The sequence below is a fragment of the Saccopteryx leptura genome, chromosome 3 (assembly GCF_036850995.1).
Source record: "Saccopteryx leptura isolate mSacLep1 chromosome 3, mSacLep1_pri_phased_curated, whole genome shotgun sequence".
Lineage (NCBI taxonomy): Eukaryota > Metazoa > Chordata > Mammalia > Chiroptera > Emballonuridae > Saccopteryx > Saccopteryx leptura.
This window is the reverse complement of record NC_089505.1, coordinates 105554407-105566419: the sequence shown is the minus strand read 5'-3', so window position 1 is coordinate 105566419 and position 12013 is coordinate 105554407. Positions and strand designations below refer to the sequence as shown.

The following is a 12013-nucleotide window of genomic DNA, read 5'->3' as shown; positions in this document are numbered from 1 at the left end:
GAGTCTGCTTAGTTTTGATGGTACAGGAAACGGGAGAGGATGAAGGGGGAAGGTGGATAATGCTAATCATTGACATTCTTTAGCACATAGTATATGTCAGGCATTTTATTATTCACTCTCTAAATCCTCAGAACCACCCTATGAGGCAGGTGCTGTCCCTTACTTATTTCATCTTCCATGAGGAAACTGAGGCACAGAGAACTGCCCAAAGGTCGCCCAGCCAGCAAATGCAGAGCCTGATGCAATCCGGTCAGCCTGGCCTTCAAGTCTGTGCTCCCGGTCCTGACGCTGTCCCGTCTCCAGCACATCCTTGAAGATGGCCTGGAAGGTTAATTGATAAATGCCTGTAAAGGGCTGGACGCAGTCCCAGCACCCAGTCAGAGCTCAATCAACGCTGCCGATGGTGTCAGGCATCCGCCGGCACGGGGAAACCACGGCGACTGGGCCAGGTGCAGAGCCCGAGGCGGCCACTGGTCTCGTGGGAAGGAGTGAAAAGTGAACTGTGGCTTAGAGCACAGAGAGGAGCCAGGAATGGAGAAGCTCAGGGGTCTACGGCCACACCACCCTGAACGCGCCCGATCTCGTCTGATCTCGGAAGCTAAGCAGGGTCGGGCCTGGTTAGTACTTGGATGGGAGAAGCTCAGGGGCCACAGGAGCCCAAGGAGAGAAGTGGAGACAGAGGCAAGAAGAGCATGTGCAAAGGCCTGGTGGTGAGTAGGGAGTACCAAGCCCTGGGGCCCAGAGAGGGTCAAGCTGGGAAGGCAGGGTGACCAGAGTGGGCTTCCCAGGGTGATTTGGGGAAGTGTTTAGATTATATTGAGGGGTGAGCTTGGCACCCCTCGAAAGACCAGTGCCCAGCAGCTGGGATGGACTGGGGACTGGGCTTATGATCACTCTCCCGACATTCCACGCGCATCTGGCTTTCATGATGAGAGCCTTCACAAAACGCTCTCTGCACTGGGGGCAATTCTGTAGACAGACCCTGGGGCTGCCATGCTGAAGGGTGTCAGGCAATACCTTCTCCCCTGTTCCATCCCCTCTCCCTTGGAGAGGGTTCCTGTGCATTAAATGATAAAGCAACCTCATTTTGGAAGCTTCCAGCTCATCAACTGGTGAGGAGGGATGAGTGAGAGCCTCTGCCAGCCCCTGCCAGTCCCTGGGAGGGTTGGGAAGGGACTTCAGTGAGCAGTTCTAACATGCCCAGTGCAGAGCCTTTAGGAGACCCTGTGGAACTGTGTCCCACTCACAAAGGCAAGTAAGCCCACGTGGCCTCCTCCACAGGGTACCTTCAGTCCCTCATGCTAGGACTGTGACGCGCTGGCTCCAAGGAGGCGGGCTCTGAAGACCCAGGGCTGTGGGGACGGAAGAGGGTCCCACGTGCCTCACTTCACCAAAGGCGCTTCTGCCCAGCCTAGGCAGCAGGGCCCACCGATGCCACCTGCCGGTGGACACAGAGGGGGTTGGCAGGGCCCTGAAGCAAACCAGGGGAAGGGAACCCATTGTTGTTGGGCCATGGGGTGATGGTGGCCGTAAGCTGGCTCTGGGTTCGGTGTCTCTAGCTCTCCCTTTCCTGAGGTAGAAGAGAGGGGTAGAGATCTCACAGAGCCTGAATGGGGACTGAACCTGGCCCCAGGCAAGGGTGTTCTTGACATGCTCCATGCCCCACCCTCAAGCTGCCTGCCCAGAACCCAGGAGTAGAACCCACCCCTCCTCAGCTTCTGGAGGACAACAATGGTGGGACAGGAGGGCCTAGGTGGCCTCTCCATTCCCCACCCACTGGACAATGGGAAGGACTTGGAAAGGTAGGGAGGAGGGGACAGGCCTGAGTGAAGAACAGGACCCATGTTGGGGACGAGGGACAGATGTCTCTGTGCACAGAGAAAATAGCATGTTCTGTAGAGCTCATAAGTCAGAGACTCAAGTGCCAAAATGCAGACCGCATGGGTCCCATCACCTCTGACTCTTTGTCTTACTTTGTATTTTCCAACCACCCACAAGGACAGTTTGCAGACCCTGGAGATTGGGAAGCATCCTGGTGCTCAGAGGAGATGGGGCCGATCCTGGATATCTCAGTGTGTGGGGGGAATGTGCAGGCTTTCCATCTTCATCCTCTTCCGGGACCATCGCTGTCGTCACCTGCAAGGGGCAACCGAGGCTGGTGTCCTGGCCCACACTCCAGGTGGCCACAGAGGCCTGGGGGGCATAGAGGAACAGTGGCTGGGGACAAAGGGGGCAACTTCCTGGCGAGAAGGTGTGTTGGTCCGTGCCATCAGCCCCTACTCTCCCTGAGGGTCACTTCTAGCCCTGGCCTCAGGCCAGTGGGTGAAACCTGGGAGGCCAGAGACTCTGCAGATGGAGAGGCCTGGCTGGAGCCCCGGCCTGGCGGATGCAGGTGCCAGTGTGCGGGGAAGGGTGATAGCAGAGGGGCTGTCCCAGCTGGAAGGGTGTGGGCGAGGGCTGCGTGTCCTAGTGCATTTGGCAGCGGGCGGCATAAATCCCAGCACATCTTAGAACCCAGAATTAGGAACATGGAGGTTCGGAGTAACATAGACCCAGGATTTGGGATTCTAAGAATCTCAGAATTTAGAATATAGAGGCTCAGAACCCAGGAAGTGAGAGTTGCCAGGTAGTTTAAGGATATCTAGTCTAGTGGGTTTCAAATCTTTCTAAAGCAGCAGAACCTGTCTTCAAAACACCCAATAAACCTCCCCTGGGAACCCAGGATCTGGAGCTGCTGAAGGCTGAGCCTCTTGTTGGTGCCTGATCGGGGCTTCCACATTATTCCCCACCAGACAGCCCCGGCACACTAGTCCGTGTACCTTAATCAAGGACGGAGATGCTGAGGCCCAGAGGGGGCATGGACCTGCCATGTACCCTCTCTCCACCTGGGCTCTGGCTTCTGTAGCCCCTGCTGCTGCCAGGCTGGGCACGCATGGATGAGCTGGCACTAAGTGTCTGGGCTGCCAGGAGGAGATAAGCACAGTCCAGGGCAGGACAGAGATCTAACTGTCCCCAGCTCCATTCCTGAGCCTCGTCTGAGGCCAGACACTGTCAGCAGAGAACCTGCGAGTGTGGTGGGTGGGGGTGGAGGAGGGTAACCCATCCAGGGCATCGGGCTTGTTGTTTCCCTCCCCTGCTCCCCACATAAGCTTCAGGATACAAAATATTCAAAGCATCATTTGTTGAGTAATTACTATGTGCCGGGAGCGTCATACACATCACCCTTTAGGGTGTTAGTTATTGAGCACCTACTGTGTGTGCCAGGCACTGTCTGGCACTTGGGATACGTCAGAGAGCATGTCCTTCTTGGATCCTGACCCGTGAAGCAGGTCTGACTCTCTTCATGATGAAGAAACTGTAATTAAGTAACTTGGTCCGTGTCACTTGGCTGATAAGTGGCAGGGTCTGATTTGAATCCAGATCCAGCCACAAAGCCCGTTCTCCTCTTGTGGTTGGCACACAGAGGGTGCAGTAAGTGACAAGTCCCTGTCCTTCTCTCCAGGAGGGCCCTGGGAGTTGACTCGGAGGGGCTGGCGGGTGAGGTAGATAAACAAGGATGGAAGAAAGGGTCGGAATTGGGGAGGGGAGGGTATTTGGTATTTCTTGGCACCTTAAAATCCCAGTGCTGTCTCAGGGACCCAGGATTGGAAAATGTCCAATCCAGGGAAGAGATCACTGACTGATGTTCACTTCTTTACATGGAATCCTCACACCAACCCTGAGAAGCAGAAACTATGATTCCATTTTACTGATGAGGAAACTGAGGCTCAGAGAAGTTAGGAGACTTGTCAGAGGTACAGGAAGTGCACAGAGGGGATTACCACCGAGGACCCCATCTAACTCCATGGACTGTCTTCTGCCTCTGCCTTCTCTGACTCTGCAAGCCTTCTAGAACATTCCCCCAACCTTGCTTGTTCTCCCTCCTTGCGGAGCAGGCTCAGATGGTCCCGGACCAGCCCAGAGGATGGTAACCTCTCACCCCCTCCTCCCTGGACCCACTACTTGCATCGACATCACCCAGTGTCATCCTAGCTTTTCCAGCAGCCACACCCGTCAACCATCAGAGCCCCCAGCTCGGCTTGTACAGGAACTGCTGACCAGGCGGCTCTCCCTCCCTCCACTGGGCAGTGATTTCTGAGCCGAAATGCAGAACTTTCCCGAGTGTCTGTGTTACATTCTGTCTGCTTAATCCCACCCTGAGGTCAGCCGGGGCCGGTGTGTTCGGTGTCCCTCCGGGTCTGTCTCCTGTGAATCTGGTTGGTTGGTGCTTGTAGTTCTTCCAGGGAGGCCAGGAGGGCAGGAACAGAACCTGTGACACCCCACTGGGGACTGCCGCCTAAGTCAGTGTCCGCTTGTGACGGGTCCTCCTTGGGCACCATTGTCAGCCCGACTGACGGGCTGTCCTCATGTCCTCTGTTCGTATTCCCATGCACTGCTGGTGTCTGACCTGTCCCTCCTTTTCTCTGGTCCCTCTCCATCTCTCTTCCTCTCCTTGTCTTGTCCCTTTACTCTCTCTTCTTTTCCCCTGTCTTCTCCTCTTTCTCTGTATCCTCCTAATTCTCTCACCCTCTTTCTTTCCCTTCCTCACTTCTCTTTTATTCCCTCCTTTTTTCTCCACCATCTCTCTCATGTTGATGGTCAAGGTCGTAGTCACCGAGGTTTTTCTTCACGTGCCCGCAACGGGGTCTTTGGCTGTGCCCTGGGCCACAGTGAGGGCGATGCCCGGAGCCCGTGGGCGGGGCTGGGAGCAGGAGGGAGCGCTGCTGTAGGAACAGGGGTCAGAGCAGCCTCACCATTCATCGAGTACCGGCTGTTTGAGAGGTGGGGACCCAATAAATGAGAGGGACTGATGTGGAGTCACACAGATCTTAGCCATGTGGCCGAAACAAGTGGTTTACCCTCTCTGGGTATCTGCTTCCTCCACTGTAAAGTAGGGTAAATACCATAGGGCTGTGGAAGCTAGATGAGACCGTGCACGTAGATCACCTGGTGCCGTGCCCGACGACAGAAAGAACGCGAGCCATCCTGGCTGGCATTATTTGTATGAGCTGGGCCCCATGCCAGGAGCTTTTCATAGACCATTTCATTAAATCTCCTTTTTTATGATGCAATATTTTATTTGTATAAAAATCCTATATAACAAATGTGAAAATTGTGAAGCATAATAATAATAAAAAAAACTGCTATGATTTAGAACTTGGGAAGAAAAAGTTTCTAAGAGAACTGGGACCCCTGGGCCACCCTCCCCAGTTGCACTCTACACCGTCTCCCAGAGGGGACCACTGTCTTGCATTTTGTGTTATCCTGTCTCTCTTTTCTTTTTGGTCTGATTAAATAGGTCTGTACCACCAACAAGGCATTGTTTAATTTTGTTTCGTGTGACTTTGATAAAAATGGCCTCATTACACATGGCTTTCTTTCACCCAACATTGTTTCCTGATATGTTTGCAGAGATGCGTGTACCTTTGGCTCATTTATTTTACTGACGTACAGTATTTTATCAATATGACTACATCACAAGTGCTGTAGCCATCTTCGTCTCCATGGATACAAGTTGTTCCGAGCTTTTGTTTTGTTTGGGAGTGTCTGTTTGTTCTTACAAACATTCTTGCCCAGGTCTCCTGATGACAGGCACAGATTTTCTGGAGGGTATATTTCACAGGGGAATTGCTGACTTGGGGGGGGGGGGGTGTTAGCTCAACTTTATAAGACAGTGCCAAGTTATTTCATAACGTGGTGGTGACCGTTCCACTGCCAGCAGCAATGTGGGTTTCTGCCACTCCATACCTAGACCACAACATGTCAGTCTTCTAAATTTTTGTCAGAATAGTAGGTGTAAAATGGTGACTTTCTGTGTTCATAATTTTTATTTCTTTGATGACTAATGAAACAAACATACCGTCAAACGATTATTGGCCTTTGGCTTTCTTCTTCTGTGAAATGCCTCTTCATGCCTTTTACCTAATTCTCTGTTTGTCTGTTGTTATGATTTTTAGGAGTCCTTTATTCATTTAGAATAATAGCCATTTATTGGTTCCATGCTATAAATAAATATCTTTGCCTCATTTGAGACTTGTCTTTTCACTTTATTTGTAGCCTTTGGATGAACAGAAGGTCTTTAGACAGTTTTCCATCTTTTCCATTTGTGGTTTGCAGTATTAGAGCTTTGGGAAAGAATTCCTTCCTTACCCAAGGTCATAAAAGCAGTTTATATTTTTCTTCTAAAATAGTTAGGGCTTTACATTTCACTTCAAATCTTTATCCATCTGGAATTGATTTATGTAGTGTTGTGAGCTGGGGGTTTGATTTTTCCTTTCCCATTAGGTAACTCATTGCCGCAGGATGGTTCATCCCTTCCAGTGACAACTCCATTGTATAGCCACTTCCCAAACACACCGGGCTGCTTCTAAGCACCCTGCGCTCTTCCAGTGTTCTTGTGCTAGTCACTGTGGCTTTGTAAGTCTTGATATCTGAAATGACTAGTCCCCTACCTTGTTCCTCTGGTCTGTCTTGGCTACTTTTCTCCTTATTCTTTTCTTATGAATTTTATAATCAACTTGTCAAATTCCTTGAAATATGCTATAAAATTTTTACTGAAATTATATTCAATCTGTGGAACTATTTAAGAAATGTCATCTTCACGACATTAAGTCTTCTCATCTCTGAATATAATATATGTCTTCACATTTAGGTCTTGAGTGCCTTTTGATAATTTTCTCTAGAAATGCCTTAACCATCTTTTGGTTAGACAGGTTCCTGTGTCTCTGCATTTTCTTTATTGTCATTGTAAACATTACTTTTTTCTTTCTTTCTTTCTTTCTTTCTTTCTTTCTTTCTTTCTTTCTTTCTTTCTTTCTTTCTTTTGATATCTCATTGTGGTTTTATTTTTTATTTTATTTAGAAAATTAAACTTTTTAATTTTATTTATTTATTTTTTTATTTATTCATTTTAGAGAGGAGAGAGAGAGAGAGAGAAAGGCGGGAGGAGCAGGAAGCATCAACTCCCATATGTGCCTTAACCAGACAAGTGCAGGTTTCGAACCGGCGACCTCAGCATTCCAGGTCGACGCTTTATCCACTGCACCACCACAGGTCAGGCCCTAGAAAATTAAACTTAATGGGATGACATTGATCAAGAAGAGTACATAGGTTTCAGGTAGACATTTCTATAGTATTTGAACTGTTGATTGTGCTCTGTGCCCATCACCCAAAGTCACATCATTTTCCATCACCGTATATTTGTTTCTCTTTACTCCCCTTTCCCCAGTTCCCTCCCCCAGAACCACTTTTATCTAAAACATTATCTTTTAAACCATGATTCTAACTGTTGCTGGTAAATAAAATTTAAAAAAAGATGTTTATAGTTTGACCTTCTCTCCATACACTTGTTTGAGTCTTTTATTAATTCTAATAATTTGTCTGTAGATTCTTTTTGGATTTTTGTATGAGTAGAGTCAAAGAATCTTAAAATAATGACAATATGTTTTTTCTTATTAGCCTTTCTTTTTATTTTCTTGCCTTATTGCACTGGCTCTGGTTAAGAGGTTTGAACCTCCAGTGCAGGGGTTGGGAACCTTTCTGGCTGAGAGAGACATGAACCCCACATATTTTAAAAATGTAATTCCTTGAGAGCCATACAATATGTTTAACACTAAATACAAGTAAAGGTGTGCATTTTATGTAAGACCAACACTTTTAAAGTACAATAAGTCTCTGAATTCTTTTTAATAACGTTGTTATGCTGTTGCTAACCAATGATGAATAAAGTACTTCTTACCATTAATGTGACTTCTGGTGCTGCATGGTTTTGCTGATGGCTTTGTAGTCTGGTTGATACGTGGTGAGGTTAAGCTTCATGCAGGCGTTGAGACTTCCATCCATTAAACACGATCGTAGGTTGGTCTTAACGTTCTTTAGATGTGAGAAAGACTGCTCACATGCATACGTAGAGCCAAACATTGTCATACAGCAATATTCACACACTGCATTGTGTGGAATGTGATGAGAAGCGTGTTCCAAGTTTTGACAATCAGCTGGTCCGCGGGTTGAAGTTTTTTCCTTTCTCCCCACTTGTGTTTGCTCGCCAACTCTGCTTGCTGTCATGCAAGTCTTTCCAAATCTTCATTCAGTGACTTGAACTTATTCACTCACATGTCTGAGGCCTGCAGGTCAGCAGCTTGTAGCTCAAAATCTCTGATAGAGACACTGGGATATAACTCAGGCCGGCGCTGTCCACTGCACACTCGTGTGGATGGTTGATGAACTTAAAAAGACGAGTGCGCTCATGAAATTCTCCAAAGCACACTTTGAATGACTGCAGGAGATTAGATGTGAAGTCCGCTAGCTGCTGGAGATCAAGATGTTGAGCAGGGTCACTTGCTGTGCATGCATCTTTAAACTCTCCCAGTTTTTCAAAGTGTAGTAAACAACCTGTTTCAATGTTGGCGATGAAGAGTTCCAGCTTGTTTTCAAATGCAAACACTGCTTGTTGAAGGGATAAGACTGTATTTCAAATGCCTTGCATTTTCACATTGAGCTGGTTCAGATGTTCAGTCATGTCCATGAGATAGCAGAACTTTAGGAGACACTCAGTGTTAGCTAACTCAGGATGCTCGATGTTTTTCATTCTAAGAAAAGTCTGGATTTCGCTCAGACAAGCAGTGAAACAGCTGAGCACCTTCCCTCTTGACAACCAACGCACATTGCTGTGCAGAAGCAGACCAGGATAATTATTCCCAACTTCATCCAGCAGTGTTTTAAACTGGCGATCACTTAAAGCTCAGGCAACAATAAAGTTGACCACCCGAATGACCAGCAACATCACCTCACCAAGCTGCTCGCCACACATCTGAGCACAAAGTGCCTCCTGATGTAGGATGCAGTGAAAATTTAGGATGGGTCTCTTTTCATGTTCACGAAGAAGCGCTATGAATCCTCTGTTTTTCCCCACCATGCACGGAGCACCATCAGTACACACCGAAATAAGTTTATCCATCGGTAGATTGTTTTCTTTAGCGAACTCAGTGCAAGACTTGAATAAATCCTCCCCTCTTGTTGTCTCTTTTATAGGCAAAACAGCAAGACTTTCCTCATGTAGTGTGTCACTGACAGCATACCTTGTAATCACAATGAACTGGGATAAATGGCTTACGTTTGTTGACTCATCCAAAGCGAGAGAAAAGAATGGTGCTGCATTTATGTCCTTCACTTGTGTTGCCTCAATTTGATTTGCCATCATGATGGTACGATCGTGAACAGTTTTTGCTGACAGAGGCATGTCTTTTATTCGTTTGATTATCTTGTCTTTATCCGAAAAGTCATCAAAAAGTTCATTGGCAACATCAAGCATGAATGTTTTGGCATACTCCCCATCTGTGAATGGCTTTCTGTTTCTCACAATTGCTAAAGCACCAGCAAAGCTAGCCGAATTCCAGTCACCTTGTTGGGTCCAAACACGGAACTGCTGCTGACTAGCTTGCACTCTGCACAGTAGCTCTTGACATGCTTTCTTCCTGCTGTCCCCCGCTGGATATTTTGATGCAAATGTAGTATGGCGTGTGTCGGAGTGCCGCTTTATATTTGATCATTTCATTGATGCAATTTCTCTGTCCATTCCTGCTGAAAAGTATGATACTCCTCATCTTTTTTTCTTTTAGCCATCTTCTTCATCAAAAGGGTTTCTGCAATTAGCTAGCTGACTACTTGACTAAAAGGAGGGAAGTTTACTTCCTTACCTCACAATGACCCTTGTACTTTATGCATTATTCAATAAAAATTTGGTGTTGTCCTGGAGGACAGCTGTGATTGGCCCCAGCCACCCGCAACCATGAACATGAGCGGTAGGAAATGAATGGATTGTAATACATGAGAATGTTTTATATTTTTAACATTATTTTTTTATTAAAGATTTGTCTGTGAGCCAGATGCAGCCATCAAAAGAGCCACATCTGGCTCGCAAGCCATAGGTTCCTGACCCCTGCTCCAGTGCAATGTTTTGTTTTGTTTTGTTTTGTTTTTGTTTTGTTTTAGAGAGAGATAGACAGGAAGGGAGAGAGATGAGAAGCATCAACTCATAGTTGCAACACCTTAGTTGTTCATTGATTGCTTTCTAATATGTGCCTTGACTGGGGACAGCTCCAGCTGACCCAGTGACACCTTACTCAAGCCAATAACCTTTGGGCTCAAGCCAACAACCATGGAGTCATGTCAAGCCAGCAACCCCACGCTCAAGCTGGTGAGCCCACGCTCAAGCTGGTGAGCCCATGCTCAAGCTGGTGAGCCCATGCTCAAGCTGGTGAGCCTGCGCTCAAACTGGCAGCCTTGGGGTTTTGAACCTGGGTCCTTAGTGTCCCAGGCTGGTGCTCTATCCACTGTGTCACCACCTAGTGAGGCAGAACCTCTAATGTTAAATAAAAGTGGTGAAAGAAGCCATCTTGTCCTGTTTTCCTGATTTTAAAAGAAATTCTATATTTCAACACATTCTGCAGGCTTTTGATAGGAGCATTTTATTGGGTTAAAAAACTTTCTTTCTGTTTCTAGTTTACTAAGAATTGTTTTTATTAATGGTGTTAAATTTCCCAGAGGCATATATTTAGATTAATCTATAAATGTGGCAAAAAAATAAGTTATGGATTTTTATAATGTTAATTGAACCTTAAATCTCTGAAGTACAGAGACATAGACAAGAGTGTGAGGGTTACGGGGTGGGGGGGAGGAGCGGGAGGGGGTTGGGGAGGGGAGGGGCACAAAGAAAACCAGTTAGAAGGTGATGGAAGACAATTGGACTTTGGGTGATGGGAATGCAGAATAATCAAGTGTCAAAATAACCTAGAGATGTTTTCTCTGAACATATGTACCCTGATTTATCAATGTCACTCCATTAAAATTAATTTTAAAAAATCTCTGGGGTAAACCCAACTCAGTCTTGATGTACGATTTTGTTTTTCAGGAACTTAATAGTGTTTATGACTTTTATAACTATGATCATAAGACATATATAAATTGTAATCTTTGCCTGACTAGGTGGTGGCGCAGTGGATAGAGCATCAGACTGGGATGCAGAGGACCCAGGTTCGAGACCCCAAGGTTGCCAGCTTAAGTGCGTGCTCATCTGGTTTGAGCAAAGCTCACCAGCTTAGACCCAAGGTCGCTGGCTTGAACAAGGGGTTACTCGGTCTGCTGAAGGCTCACAGTCAAGGCACATATGAGAAAGCAATCAATGAACAACTAAGGTGTTACAACAAAAAACTGATAATTGATGCTTCTCATCTCTTTCCGTTCCTGTCTGTCTGTCCCTACCTATCCTTCCCTCTGACTCTCTGTCTCAGTAAAAAAAAAAAAAAAAAAAAAAAAATTGTAATCTTTCTTGTAATATCCTTATCTGGGTTTTGGTATTACAATTATAAGAGTCTCATGAAATTCATTAGTAACTGTCTCCTTTATTCTAATTTTTGGAGTTTTATTGTAAAATAATATGCTCCTGAAAGTAAAGTCATCTGTAAAGCAATCCAGGTCTGGCATTTTTAGCTCATCATAATCATGTATTCCATTCTCACAAGAATGGTGGAAGTGTGACACAAAACTAACTCACCTGTGCTTACTTCACTTCCTGTTACTCACTCATTCTACCAACTCTCTTTACCTCTAGCTTACCGATGAAAAGGAAGAAGTGAAAGATAAAGGAACTATCTTTAAGATAGGTGGCCCTATCTTTCTCTTGGCTTCTAAGTCATAATTTTTAGCAGAAGCAGACTGCTAAAGATATTTCCCACATTTAAAACTTGATGAAAAATGTGGCCCATTCCTGCCAGGCAGGACTTACTCTGTCTGTTAACATTGGTTGATACCTTTCCAGGACGTTCATGCTTGACTCTGTGCCTCCCACAGTCTGGGCAGCTCTGGGAGCCAGAGAGAAGGCTGCAGGCAGAGAAGAGGGTGATGTGCATACAAGGTTCAAGGCTCTCACCTCCGCTGGTATTTTCTGCCGTTCCTCATACTCTAGCCACTTAACCAT

At 46.5% G+C, this 12013-nt stretch overlaps 1 pseudogene; it reads left to right on the top strand.

Annotated features, from left to right (window-relative positions):
- The first annotated feature begins 547 nt into the window (after positions 1–547).
- Positions 548–656, top strand: LOC136401698 (5S ribosomal RNA; annotated as a pseudogene).
- Positions 657–12013: the final 11357 nt, after the last annotated feature.